This window comes from Pseudophryne corroboree, chromosome 8 (assembly GCF_028390025.1).
Source record: "Pseudophryne corroboree isolate aPseCor3 chromosome 8, aPseCor3.hap2, whole genome shotgun sequence".
In the NCBI taxonomy this organism is placed as follows: domain Eukaryota; kingdom Metazoa; phylum Chordata; class Amphibia; order Anura; family Myobatrachidae; genus Pseudophryne; species Pseudophryne corroboree.
The window spans coordinates 395,125,125-395,139,758 of record NC_086451.1 but is presented as its reverse complement, the minus strand read 5'-3'; the positions used below and the strand labels follow the sequence as shown (position 1 = coordinate 395,139,758).

General features: G+C 45.7%; 1 protein-coding gene across 2 annotated transcripts in view; it reads left to right on the top strand.

Annotated features, from left to right (window-relative positions):
* LOC134949263 (cytochrome P450 2C5-like) overlaps positions 1 to 14,634 on the top strand; it is a 166,708-nt gene that overhangs the window by 14,615 nt on the left and 137,459 nt on the right. The window lies entirely within an intron of this gene.

The window sequence follows — 14,634 nt, the reverse complement described above, 5'->3', positions numbered from 1 at the left end:
CTAAGCAGCAGTACGGTAGGCCACGGCTGTACCTACCTCTGTGTCGTCACTCGTCGTCCATAAGTATAAGTAATACTATACTATCCATCCATCTACATTGTATACCTGTGGTGTTTTTTTTTTCTTTCTTCATACTAGTTTAGCAGTCTGCTGACACTGTCCACCAGGTCCGTTATACAGTATATTATATTTATATATAAGCACTAAGCAGCAGTACGGTAGGCCACGGCTGTACCTACCTCTGTGTCGTCACTCGTCATCCATAAGTATAAGTAATACTATACTATCCATCCATCTACATTGTATACCTGTGGTGTTTTTTTTTTCTTTCTTCATACTAGTTTAGCAGTCTGCTGACACTGTCCACCAGGTCCGTTATACACACAGTATATTATATTTATATATAAGCACTAAGCAGCAGTACGGTAGGCCACGGCTGTACCTACCTCTGTGTCGTCACTCGTCGTCCATAAGTATAAGTAATACTATACTATCCATCCATCTACATTGTATACATGTGGTGGTTTTTTTTTCTTTCTTCATACTAGTTTAGCAGTCTGCTGACACTGTCCACCAGGTCCGTTATACAGTATATTATATTTATATATAAGCACTAAGCAGCAGTACGGTAGGCCACGGCTGTACCTACCTCTGTGTCGTCACTCGTCGTCCATAAGTATAAGTAATACTATACTATCCATCCATCTACATTGTATACCTGTGGTGGTTTTTTTTTCTTTCTTCATACTAGTTTAGCAGTCTGCTGACACTGTCCACCAGGTCCGTTATACAGTATATTATATTTATATATAAGCACTAAGCAGCAGTACGGTAGGCCACGGCTGTACCTACCTCTGTGTCGTCACTCGTCGTCCATAAGTATAAGTAATACTATACTATCCATCCATCTACATTGTATACCTGTGGTGGTTTTTTTTTCTTTCTTCATACTAGTTTAGCAGTCTGCTGACACTGTCCACCAGGTCCGTTATACAGTATATTATATTTATATATAAGCACTAAGCAGCAGTACGTTAGGCCACGGCTGTACCTACCTCTGTGTCGTCACTCGTCGTCCATAAGTATAAGTAATACTATACTATCCATCCATCTACATTGTATACCTGTGGTGGCTTTTTTTTCTTTCTTCATACTAGTTTAGCAGTCTGCTGACACTGTCCACCAGGTCCGTTATACAGTATATAATATTTATATATAAGCACTAAGCAGCAGTACGGTAGGCCACGGCTGTACCTACCTCTGTGTCGTCACTCGTCGTCCATAAGTATAAGTAATACTATACTATCCATCCATCTACATTGTATACCTGTGGTGGTTTTTTTTTCTTTCTTCATACTAGTTTAGCAGTCTGCTGACACTGTCCACCAGGTCCGTTATACAGTATATTATATTTATATATAAGCACTAAGCAGCAGTACGGTAGGCCACGGCTGTACCTACCTCTGTGTCGTCACTCGTCGTCCATAAGTATAAGTAATACTATACTATCCATCCATCTACATTGTATACCTGTGGTGGCTTTTAGTTGTGCGCAAAATATGGATAACAAAAATGTGGAGGTTTAAAAAATAGGGAAAGATCAAGATCCACTTCCACCTCGTGCTGAAGCTGCTGCCACTAGTCATGGCCGAGACGATGAAATGCCATCAACGTCGTCTGCCAAGGCCGATGCCCAATGTCATAGTACAGTTCATGTAAAATCCAAAACACAAAAGATCAGTAAAAAAATGACCCAAAAATCAAAATTAAAAGCGTCTGAGGAGAAGCGTAAACTTGCCAATATGCCATTTACGACACGGAGTGGCAAGGAACGGCTGAGGCCCTGGCCTATGTTCATGGCTAGTGGTTCAGCTTCACATGAGGATGTAAGCACTCATCCTCTCGCTAGAAAAAAGAAAAGACTTGCGGCAAAAGCACAGCAAAGAACTGTGCGTTCTTCGAAATCACAAATCCCAAAGGAGAGTCCAATTGTGTCGGTTGCGATGCCTGACCTTCCCAACACTGGACGGGAAGAGCTTGCGCCTTCCACCATTTGCACGCCCCCTGCAAGTGTTGAAAGGAGCACCCGCAGTCCAGTTCCTGATAGTGAAATTGAAGATGTCAGTGTTGAAGTACACCAGGATGAGGATATGGGTGTTGCTGGCGCTGGGGAGGAAATTGACAAGGAGGATTCTGATGGTGAGGTGGTTTGTTTAAGTCAGGCACCTGGGGAGACACCTGTTGTCCGTGGGAGGAATATGGCCATTGACATGCCTGGTGAAAATACCAAAAAAAATCAGCTCTTCAGTGTGGAAGTATTTCAACAGAAATGCGGACAACAGGTGTCAAGCCGTGTGTTGCCTTTGTCAAGCTGTAATAAGTAGGGGTAAGGACGTTAACCACCTCGGAACATCCTCCCTTATACGTCACCTGCAGCGCATTCATAATAAGTCAGTGACAAGTTCAAAAACTTTGGGCGACAGCGGAAGCAGTCCACTGACCAGTAAATCCCTTCCTCTTGTAACCAAGCTCGCGCAAACCACACCACCAACTCCCTCAGTGTCAATTTCCTCCTTACCCAGGAAAGCCAATAGTCCTGCAGGCCATGTCACTGGCAAGTCTGACGAGTCCTCTCCTGCCTGGGATTCCTCCGATGCATCCTTGAGTGTAACGCCTACTGCTGCTGGCGCTGCTGTTGTTGCTGCTGGGAGTCGATCGTCATCCCAGAGGGGAAGTCGGAAGACCACTTGTACTACTTCCAGTAAGCAATTGACTGTCCAACAGTCCTTTGCGAGGAAGATGAAATATCACAGCAGTCATCCTGTTGCAAAGCGGATAACTGAGGCCTTGACAACTATGTTGGTGTTAGACGTGCGTCCGGTATCCGCCGTTAGTTCACAGGGAACTAGACAATTTCTTGAGGTAGTGTGCCCCCGTTACCAAATACCATCTAGGTTCCACTTCTCTAGGCAGGCGATACCGAGAATGTACACGGATGTCAGAAAAAGACTCCACAGTGTCCTAAAAAATGCAGTTGTACCCAATGTTCACTTAACCACGGACATGTGGACAAGTTGAGCAGGGCAGACTCAGGACTACATGACTGTGACAGCCCACTGGGTAGATGTATTGCCTCCCGCTGCAAGAACAGCAGCGGCGGCACCAGTAGCAGCATCTCGCAAACGCCAACTCTTTCCTAGGCAGGCTACGCTTTGTATCACCGCTTTCCAGAATACGCACACAGCTGAAAACCTCTTACGGCAACTGAGGAAGATCATCGCAGAATGGCTTACCCCAATTGGACTCTCCTGGGGATTTGTGGCATCGGACAACGCCAGCAATATTGTGCGTGCATTACATCTGGGCAAATTCCAGCACGTCCCATGTTTTGCACATACCTTGATTTTGGTGGTGCAGAATTATTTAAAAAACGACAGGGGCGTGCAAGAGATGCTGTCGGTGGCCAGAAGAATTGCGGGCCACTTTCGGCGTGCAGGCACCGCGTACAGAAGACTGGAGCACCACCAAAAAAACCTGAACCTGCCCTGCCATCATCTGAAGTAAGAGGTGGTAACGAGGTGGAATTCAACCCTCTATATGCTTCAGAGGATGGAGGAGCAGCAAAAGGCCATTCAAGCCTATACATCTGCCCACGATATAGGCAAAGGAGGTGGAATGCACCTGTCTCAAGCGCAGTGGAGAATTATTTCAATGTTGTGCAAGGTTCTGCTGCCCTTTGAACTTGCCACACGTGAAGTCAGTTCAGACACTGCCAGCCTGAGTCAGGTCATTCCCCTCATCAGGCTTTTGCATAAGAAGCTGGAGGCATTGAAGGAGGAGCTAAAACAGAGCGATTCCGCTAGGCATGTGGGACTTGTGGATGGAGCCCTTCATTCGCTTAACCAGGATTCACGTGTGGTCAATCTGTTGAAATCAGAGCACTACATTTTGGCCACCGTGCTCGATCCTAGATTTAAAACCTACGTTGGATCTCTCTTTCCGGCAGACACAAGTCTGCAGGGGTTCAAAGAACTGCTGGTGAGAAAATTGTCAAGTCAAGCGGAACGCGACCTGTCAACATCTCCTCCTTCACATTCTCCCGCAACTGGGGGTGCGAGGAAAAGGCTACGAATTCCGAGCCCACCCGCTGGAGGTGATGCAGGGCAGTCTGGAGCAACTGCTGATGCTGACATCTGGTCCGGACTGAAGGACCTGCCAACGATTACTGACATGTCGTCTACTGTCACTGCATATGATTCTCTCCCATTGAAAGAATGGTGGAGGATTATATGAGTGACCGCATCCAAGTAGGCACGTCAGACAGTCCGTACGTATACTGGCATGAAAAAGAGGCAATTTGGAGGCCCTTGCACAAACTGGCTTTATTCTACCTAAGTTGCCCTCCCTCCAGTGTGTACTCCGAAAGAGTGTTTAGTGCCGCCGCTCACCTTGTCAGCAATCGGCGTACGAGGTTACTTCCAGAAGATGTGGAGAAGATGATGTTCATTAAAATGAATTATAATCAATTACTCCATGGAGACATTCACCAGCAGCAATTGCCTCCAGAAAGTACACGGGGATCTGAGATGGTGGATTCCAGTGGGGACGAATTAATAATCTGTGAGGAGGGGGATGTACACAGTGAAAGGGGTGATGAATCGGACGATGATGATGAGGTGGACATCTTGCCTCTGTAGAGCCAGTTTGTGCAAGGAGAGATTGATTGCTTCTTTTTTGGTGGGGGCCCAAACCAACCAGTCATTTCAGTCACAGTCGTGTGGCAGACCCTGTCGCTGAAATGATGGGTTGGTTAAAGTGTGCATGTCCTGTTTATACAACATAAGGGTGGGTGGGAGGGCCCAAGGACAATTACATCTTGCACCTCTTTTTTCTTTTTTTCTTCTTTGCGTCATGTGCTGTTTGGGGAGTATTTTTTGGAAGGGCCATCCTGCCTGACACTGCAGTGCCACTCCGAGATGGGCCAGGTGTTTGTGTCGGCCACTAGGGTCGCTCAGCTTACTCACACAGCTACCTCATTGCGCCTCTTTTTTTTCTTCTCTGCGTCATGTGCTGTTTGGGGAGTATTTTTTGGAAGGGCCATCCTGCGTGACACTGCAGTGCCACTCCTAGATGGGCCAGGTGTTTGTGTCGGCCACTAGGGTCGCTTAGCTTACTCACACAGCTACCTCATTGCGCCTCTTTTTTTTCTTCTTTGCATCATGTGCTGTTTGGGGAGTATTTTTTGGAAGGGCCATCCTGTGTGACACTGCAGTGCCACTCCTAGATGGGCCAGGTGTTTCTGTCGGCCACTAGGGTCGCTTAGCTTACTCACACAGCTACCTCATTGCGCCTCTTTTTTTCTTTGCGTCATGTGCTGTTTGGGGAGTATTTTTTGGAAGGGCCATCCTGCCTGACACTGCAGTGCCACTCCTAGATGGGCCAGGTGTTTGTGTCGGCCACTTGGGTCGCTTAGCTTAGCTTAGCCATCCAGCGACCTCGGTGCAAATTTTAGGATTAAAAATAATATTGTGAGGTGTGAGGTGTTCAGAATAGATTGAAAATGAGTGGAAATTATGGTTATTGAGGTTAATAATACTATGGGATCAAAATGACCCCCAAATTCTATGATTTAAGCTGTTTTTTAGGGTTTTTTGAAAAAAACACCCGAATCCAAAACACACCCGAATCCGACAAAAAAAATTCGGTGAGGTTTTGCCAAAACGCGTTCGAACCCAATACACGGCCACGGAACCGAACCCAAAACTAAAACACAAAACCCGAAAAATTTCAGGTGCACATCCCTAGTTCTCAGGCAACTGATTCTTTTGGCCCATTATCGCAGTAGCACATGCCACTTCCTTGTACCAAAGCGCTTGTTCCAGCAACATTTTACGCATTTCGGCAGCCACATGCATTCCAAAAATAGCAAGTTTATCCGGGGGACGTTGAAGAAATACCTCCGCATTCCTCAAAACTCGCTCTGACAATCATGGTACACTTGGAGTTGGAGTTGTCTGTTCCGGCACACTCCATTTCCAAATCCAGAGTTGGCTTAAATTTGATAAAAGAATTAAGCACATGTAATATACTTTTTTACTTGAAGAACATGGTATGTGAAAAAAATGTTTATTTACAGTGCTTACTGGATCCACACTAGGGATGTGCACTTGAAATTTTTCGGGTTTTGTGTTTTGGTTTTGGGTTCGGTTCCGCGGCCGTGTTTTGGGTTTGACCGCGTTTTGGCAAAACCTCACCGAATTTTTTTGTCGGATTCGGGTGTGTTTTGGATTCGGGTGTTTTTTTCAAAAAACCCTAAAAAACAGCTTAAATCATAGAATTTGGGGGTCATTTTGATCCCAAAGTATTATTAACCTCAAAAACCATAATTTCCACTCATTTTCAGTCTATTCTGAATACCTCACACCTCACAATATTATTTTTAGTCCTAAAATTTGCACCGAGGTCGCTGGATGACTAAGCTAAGCGACCCTAGTGGCCGACACAAACACCTGGCCCATCTAGGAGTGGCACTGCAGTGTCACGCAGGATGGCCCTTCCAAAAAACACTCTCCAAACAGCACATGACGCAAAGAAGAAAAAAAGAGGCGCAATGAGGTAGCTGTGTGAGTAAGCTAAGCGACCCTAGTGGCCGACACAAACACCTGGCCCATCTAGGAGTGGCACTGCAGTGTCACGCAGGATGGCCCTTCCAAAAAACACTCCCCAAACAGCACATGACGCAAATAAAAATGAAAGAAAAAAGAGGTGCAAGATGGAATTGTCCTTGGGCCCTCCCACCCTTATGTTGTATAAACAGGACATGCACACTTTAACCAACCCATCATTTCAGTGACAGGGTCTGCAACATGACTGTGACTGAAATGACGGGTTGGTTTGGACCCCCACCGAAAAAGAAGCAATTAATCTCTCCTTGCACAAACTGGCTCTACAGAGGCAAGATGTCCACCTCATCATCATCCTCCGATATATCACCGTGTACATCCCGCTCCTCACAGATTATCAATTCGTCCCCACTGGAATCCACCATCTCAGCTCCCTGTGTACTTTGTGGAGGCAATTGCTGCTGGTCAATGTCTCCACGGAGGAATTGATTATAATTCATTTTAATGAACATCATCTTCTCCACATTTTCTGGAAGTAACCTCGTACGCAGATTGCTGACAAGGTGAGCAGCGGCACTAAACACTCTTTCGGAGTACACACTTGTGGGAGGGCAACTTAGGTAGAATAAAGCCAGTTTGTGCAAGGGCCTCCAAATTGCCTCTTTTTCCTGCCAGTATAAGTACGGACTGTCTGACGTGCCTACTTGGATGCGGTCACTCATATAATCCTCCACCATTCTTTCAATGGTGAGAGAATCATATACAGTGACAGTAGACGACATGTCCGTAATCGTTGTCAGGTCCTTCAGTCCGGACCAGATGTCAGCATCAGCAGTCGCTCCAGACTGCCCTGCATCACCGCCAGCGGGTGGGCTCGGAATTCTGAGCCTTTTCCTCGCACCCCCAGTTGCGGGAGAATGTGAAGGAGGAGATGTTGACAGGTCGCGTTCCGCTTGACTTGACAATTTTCTCACCAGCAGGTCTTTGAACCCCAGCAGACTTGTGTCTGCCGGAAAGAGAGATCCAAGGTAGGTTTTAAATCTAGGATCGAGCACGGTGGCCAAAATGTAGTGCTCTGATTTCAACAGATTGACCACCCGTGAATCCTTGTTAAGCGAATTAAGGGCTCCATCCACAAGTCCCACATGCCTAGCGGAATCGCTCCCTTTTAGCTCCTCCTTCAATGCCTCCAGCTTCTTCTGCAAAAGCCTGATGAGGGGAATGACCTGACTCAGGCTGGCAGTGTCTGAACTGACTTCACGTGTGGCAAGTTCAAAAGGTTGCAGAACCTTGCACAACGTTGAAATCTTTCTCCACTGCGCTTGAGACAGGTACATTCCACCTCCTATATCGTGCTAAATTGTATAGGCTTGAATGGCCTTTTGCTGCTCCTCCAACCTCTGAAGCATATAGAGGGTTGAATTCCACCTCGTTACCACTTCTTGCTTCAGATGATGGCAGGGCAGGTTCAGGCGTTTTTGGTGGTGCTCCAGTCTTCTGTACGTGGTGCCTGTACGCCGAAAGTGTCCCGCAATTCTTCTGGCCACCGACAGCATCTCTTGCACGCCCCTGTCGTTTTTTAAAAAATTCTGCACCACCAAATTCAAGGTATGTGCAAAACATGGGACGTGCTGGAATTTGCCCATATTTAATGCACACACAATATTGCTGGCGTTGTCCGATGCCACAAATCCACAGGAGAGTCCAATTGGGGTAAGCCATTCCGCGATGATCTTCCTCAGTTGCCGTAAGAGGTTTTCAGCTGTGTGCGTACTCTGGAAACCGGTGATACAAAGCGTAGCCTGCCTAGGAAAGAGTTGGCGTTTGCGAGATGCTGCTACTGGTGCCGCCGCTGCTGTTCTTGCGGCGGGAGTCAATACATCTACCCAGTGGGCTGTCACAGTCATATAGTCCTGACCCTGCCCTGCTCCACTTGTCCACATGTCCGTGGTTAAGAGGACATTGGGTACAACTGCATTTTTTAGGACACTGGTGAGTCTTTTTCTGACGTCCGTGTACATTCTCGGTATCGCCTGCCTAGAGAAGTGGAACCTAGATGGTATTTGGTAACGGGGGCACACTGCCTCAAGAAATTGTCTAGTTCCCTGTGAACTAACGGCGGATACCGGACGCACGTCTAACACCAACATAGTTGTCAAGGCCTCAGTTATCCGCTTTGCAACAGGATGACTGCTGTGATATTTCATCTTCCTCGCAAAGGACTGTTGGACAGTCAATTGCTTGGTGGAAGTAGTAAAAGTGGGCTTACGACTTCCCCTCTGGGATGACCATCGACTCCCAGCAGCAACAACAGCAGCGCAAGCAGCAGTAGGCGTTACACGCAAGGATGCATCGGAGGAATCCCAGGCAGGAGAGGACTCGTCAGAATTGCCAGTGACATGGCATGCAGGACTATTGGCATTCCTGGGGAAGGAGGAAATTGACACTGGGGGAGTTGGTGGGGTGGTTTGCGTGAGCTTGGCTACAAGAGGAAGGGATTTACTGGTCAGTGGACTGCTTCCGCTGTCGCCCAAAGTTTTTGAACTTGTCACTGACTTATTATGAATGCGCTGCAGGTGACGTATAAGGGAGGATGTTCCGAGGTGGTTAACGTCCTTACCCCTACTTATTACAGCTTGACAAAGGCAACACACGGCTTGACAAATGTTGTCCGCATTTCTTGTGAAATACTTCCACACCGAAGAGCTGATTTTTTTGGTATTTTCACCAGGCATGTCAACGGCCCTATTCCTCCCACGGACAACAGGTGTCTCCCCGGGTTCCTGACTTAAACAAACCACCTCACCATCAGAATCCTCCTTGTCAATTTCCTCCCCAGCGCCAGCAACACCCATATCCTCCTCATCCTGGTGTACTTCAACACTGACATCTTCAATCTGACTATCAGGAACTGGACTGCGGGTGCTCCTTCCAGCACTTGCAGGGGGCGTGCAAATGGTGGAAGGCGCATGCTCTTCACGTCCAGTGTTGGGAAGGTCAGGCATCACAACCGACACAATTGGACTCTCCTTGTGGATTTGGGATTTCGAAGAACGCACAGTTCTTTGCGGTGCTTTTGCCAGCTTGAGTCTTTTCAGTTTTCTAGCGAGAGGCTAAGTGCTTCCATCCTCATGTGAAGCTGAACCACTAGCCATGAACATAGGCCAGGGCCTCAGCCGTTCCTTGCCACTCCGTGTGGTAAATGGCATATTGGCAAGTTTACGCTTCTCCTCCGACAATTTTATTTTAGATTTTGGAGTCCTTTTTTTACTGATATTTGGTGTTTTGGATTTTACATGCTCTGTACTATGACATTGGGCATCGGCCTTGGCAGACGACGTTGCTGGCATTTCATCGTCTCGGCCATGACTAGTGGCAGCAGCTTCAGCACGAGGTGGAAGTGGATCTTGATCTATCCCTAATTTTGGAACCTCAACATTTTTGTTCTCCATATTTTAATAGGCACAACTAAAAGGCACCTCAGGTAAACAATGGAGATGGATGGATACTAGTATACTTATGGATGGACGAGCGACTGCCGACACAGAGGTAGCTACAGCCGTGGACTACCGTACTGTGTCTGCTGCTAATATAGACTGGATGATAATGAGATGAAATCAATATATATATATAATATCACTAGTACTGCAGCCGGACAGGTAGATATATTTATTATGTAATGACTGATGACGGACCTGCTGGACACTGTCAGCTCAGCAGCACCGCAGACTGCTACAGTAAGCTACTATAGTAGTATGTATAAAGAAGAAAGAAAAGAAAAAAACCACGGGTAGGTGGTATACAATTATGGATAGACCAGCGACTGCCGACACAGAGGTAGCTACAGCCGTGGACTACCGTACTGTGTCTGCTGCTAATATAGACTGGATGATAATGAGATGAAATCAATATATATATATATATAATATCACTAGTACTGCAGCCGGACAGGTAGATATATTTATTATGTAATGACTGATGACGGACCTGCTGGACACTGTCAGCTCAGCAGCACCGCAGACTGCTACAGTAAGCTACTATAGTAGTATGTATAAAGAAGAAAGAAAAAAAAAAAAACCACGGGTAGGTGGTATACAATTATGGATGGACCAGCGACTGCCGACACAGAGGTAGCTACAGCCGTGGACTACCGTAATGTGTCTGCTGCTAATATAGACTGGATGATAATGAGATGAAATCAATATATATATATATATATAATATCACTAGTACTGCAGCCGGACAGGTAGATATATTTATTATGTAATGACTGATGACGGACCTGCTGGACACTGTCAGCTCAGCAGCACCGCAGACTGCTACAGTAAGCTACTATAGTAGTATGTATAAAGAAGAAAGAAAAAAAAAACCACGGGTAGGTGGTATACAATTATGGATGGACCAGCGACTGCCGACACAGAGGTAGCTACAGCCGTGGACTACCGTACTGTGTCTGCTGCTAATATAGACTGGACGATAATGAGATGAAATCAATATATATATATATAATATCACTAGTACTGCAGCCGGACAGGTAGATATATTTATTATGTAATGACTGATGACGGACCTGCTGGACACTGTCAGCTCAGCAGCACCGCAGACTGCTACAGTAAGCTACTATAGTAGTATGTATAAAGAAGAGAGAAAAAAAAAAACCACGGGTAGGTGGTATACAATTATGGATGGACCAGCGACTGCCGACACAGAGGTAGCTACAGCCGTGGACTACCGTACTGTGTCTGCTGCTAATATAGACTGGATGATAATGAGATGAAATAAATATATATATATATAATATCACTAGTACTGCAGCCGGACAGGTATATATATTTATTATGTAATGACTGATGACGGACCTGCTGGACACTGTCAGCTCAGCAGCACCGCAGACTGCTACAGTAAGCTACTATAGTAGTATGTATAAAGAAGAAAGAAAAAAAAAACCACGGGTAGGTGGTATACAATTATGGATGGACCAGCGACTGCCGACACAGAGGTAGCTACAGCCGTGGACTACCGTACTGTGTCTGCTGCTAATTTAGACTGGATGATAATGAGATGAAATCAATATATATATATATAATATCACTAGTACTGCAGCCGGACAGGTAGATATATTTATTATGTAATGACTGATGACGGACCTGCTGGACACTGTCAGCTCAGCAGCACCGCAGACTGCTACAGTAAGCTACTATAGTAGTATGTATAAAGAAGAAAGAAAAAAAAAACCACGGGTAGGTGGTATACAATTATGGATGGACCAGCGACTGCCGACACAGAGGTAGCTACAGCCGTGGACTACCGTACTGTGTCTGCTGCTAATATAGACTGGATGATAATGAGATGAAATCAATATATATATATATAATATCACTAGTACTGCAGCCGGACAGGTAGATATATTTATTATGTAATGACTGATGACGGACCTGCTGGACACTGTCAGCTCAGCAGCACCGCAGACTGCTACAGTAAGCTACTATAGTAGTATGTATAAAGAAGAAAGAAAAAAAAAAAAAACACGGGTAGGTGGTATACAATTATGGATGGACCAGCGACTGCCGACACAGAGGTAGCTACAGCCGTGGACTACCGTACTGTGTCTGCTGCTAATATAGACTGGATGATAATGAGATGAAATCAATATATATATATATATATATATATATAATATCACTAGTACTGCAGCCGGACAGGTATATATATTTATTATGTAATGACTGATGATGGACCTGCTGGACACAGTCAGCTCAGCAGCACCGCAGACTGCTACAGTAAGCTACTATAGTAGTATGTATAAAGAAGAAAGAAAAAAAAAAACCACGGGTAGGTGGTATACAATATTATATATATATATTATATACAATTATATATATATATATATATATATATATATATTAAACTGGTGGTGACTGGTGGTCGGGTCACTGGTCACACTATCAGCAACTTGCAAGTAGTACTCCTAAGCAGACAATCACAATATATATTATACTGGTGGTCAGTGTGGTCACAATGGAAGTGTGGCACTCTGGCAGCAAAAGTGTGCACTGTACGTTATATGTACTCCTGAGTCCTGCTCTCAGACTCTAACTGCTCCCCACTGTCAGTGTCTCCCCCACAAGTCAGATAATATACAGTCACACTATCTATCACTTCAGCAAGTAACTAGTACTCCTCCTAATGCTCCCCAAAATTACTACTGTGTCTCTCTCTACTGTCTCACTCTCTTCTCTATAAACGGAGAGGACGCCAGCCACGTCCTCTCCCTATGAATCTCAATGCACGTGTGAAAATGGCGGCGACGCGCGGCTCCTTATATAGAATCCGAGTCTCGCGATAGAATCCGAGCCTCGCGAGAATCCAACAGCGGGATGATGACGTTCGGGCGCGCTCGGGTTAACCGAGCAAGGCGGGAAGATCCGAGTCGCTCGGCCCCGTGTAAAAAAACATGAAGTTCGGGCGGGTTCGGATTCCGAGGAACCGAACCCGCTCATCCCTAATCCACACTCTCAGGATTCTCATTATTAGCCTCTGCCATCTGCCCCAGAGAATATAGCTCCACTGAACTCCGGGATTGGGTCACGGCTTCTTCTTCCAGGGTAAATAGAAGAAGGCCCTAATACCATAGGGATGGTGTATAAACTTCACTTGTTCCAGCACCGGAACGTTGTGAATCTTTAACTCGATTATGTTCTTTTTTGAAGATGATCCTCAAATTTTGTATCTTACTTTTCACCCACTTTATGTCAGCCTCATCATAGTACTTATTACTTTAGTCCACCAATTGTTGGAATGACCTTAACTTTTTGATTTTGTCAAAGTACTCTCGACTTTTAGTTCGCCACAGACAATCAGTCTAGTGATATAAGTCTATGAATCAAGTCCAGAAGGTTTGATAACGTGATTGTGGCATTTCTGTAAACAAAAATACAAAGGGTAAAAAAAAAACATACGTATAGCAACATACCAAAAAAATCATATGCCGGCAGAATTCCAGCAGACAGTGTCTGATCCTGTTTGTGGGTGTCCACGACACCCATAGAGGTGGAAGAGAACCTTTTGTTGAGCAAAGCGAGACAGCAACCCCGCAAGGGGACTCGTTGCGGTCACCTGCCTCCAGCATTACGGCTACCGGCTTATTCATATATATCGATGGGCAGTGGTGCAGGTAATGTATACATTTCTGGCCTGTGCCAGCAATGTATATGTTGTCAGCTTAGTCATATACATTGGTGGGCAGTGGCCCAAGTAATATATACGTTGCTGGCCTGTGCCAGCAAATTATATATTACTGGCTTAAATAGATGTCATTGGTGGGCAGTGGGGCCAGTAATATATACATTGCTGGCCTGTGCCAGCAATGTATATATTACTGGCTTATATTCTTCATTGGTGGCCAGTGGTGCAAGCAATATATACATTGCTGGCCTGTGCCAACAATGTATATATTACTGGCTTACAGGGGTGGATTGGGTTTCGAAAACCAGCCCGGGAAATTTACAGAACCAGCCCTAATGGGGGCAGGGTCTGTCGAGGGGGTGGATTCTGTCAAGAGGGCAGTATCACTCTTCATGAGGCCTGATTCTGAGCTGGACACTGTTGCTTTCTCCTTGCGTCTTTTGTTGTTGTTGTGTCTGCATGGTAATACCGTTACAAAGCCCTCCATGGTCTACAACCATGCATCCAACTGTGCAAGGACTGAGACGTCCTCTGTCAGTGTATACAGGCACTGCAATCATGCTTTTTGCGTCTTTAGATGCTACCATCAGTCGCACCATTGAGACTTTCACCAGTACAATGCTAAGCGAAGCTTGTCCATCTGAGTATGGCATCCAATGTGAGCAATGCAGCGTCTCTGTACCCAGCCACTATCAGCATTTATTGCTATGCTACATCTGTGTCTGATTAGCCATCCTCCTGCAATTGCCCAGGAATGTTCAACATGTCTAGTACACTTCTTGGTGCATGTGTCTGACTCTGTACTGCACCTCTGTATAAACACCAC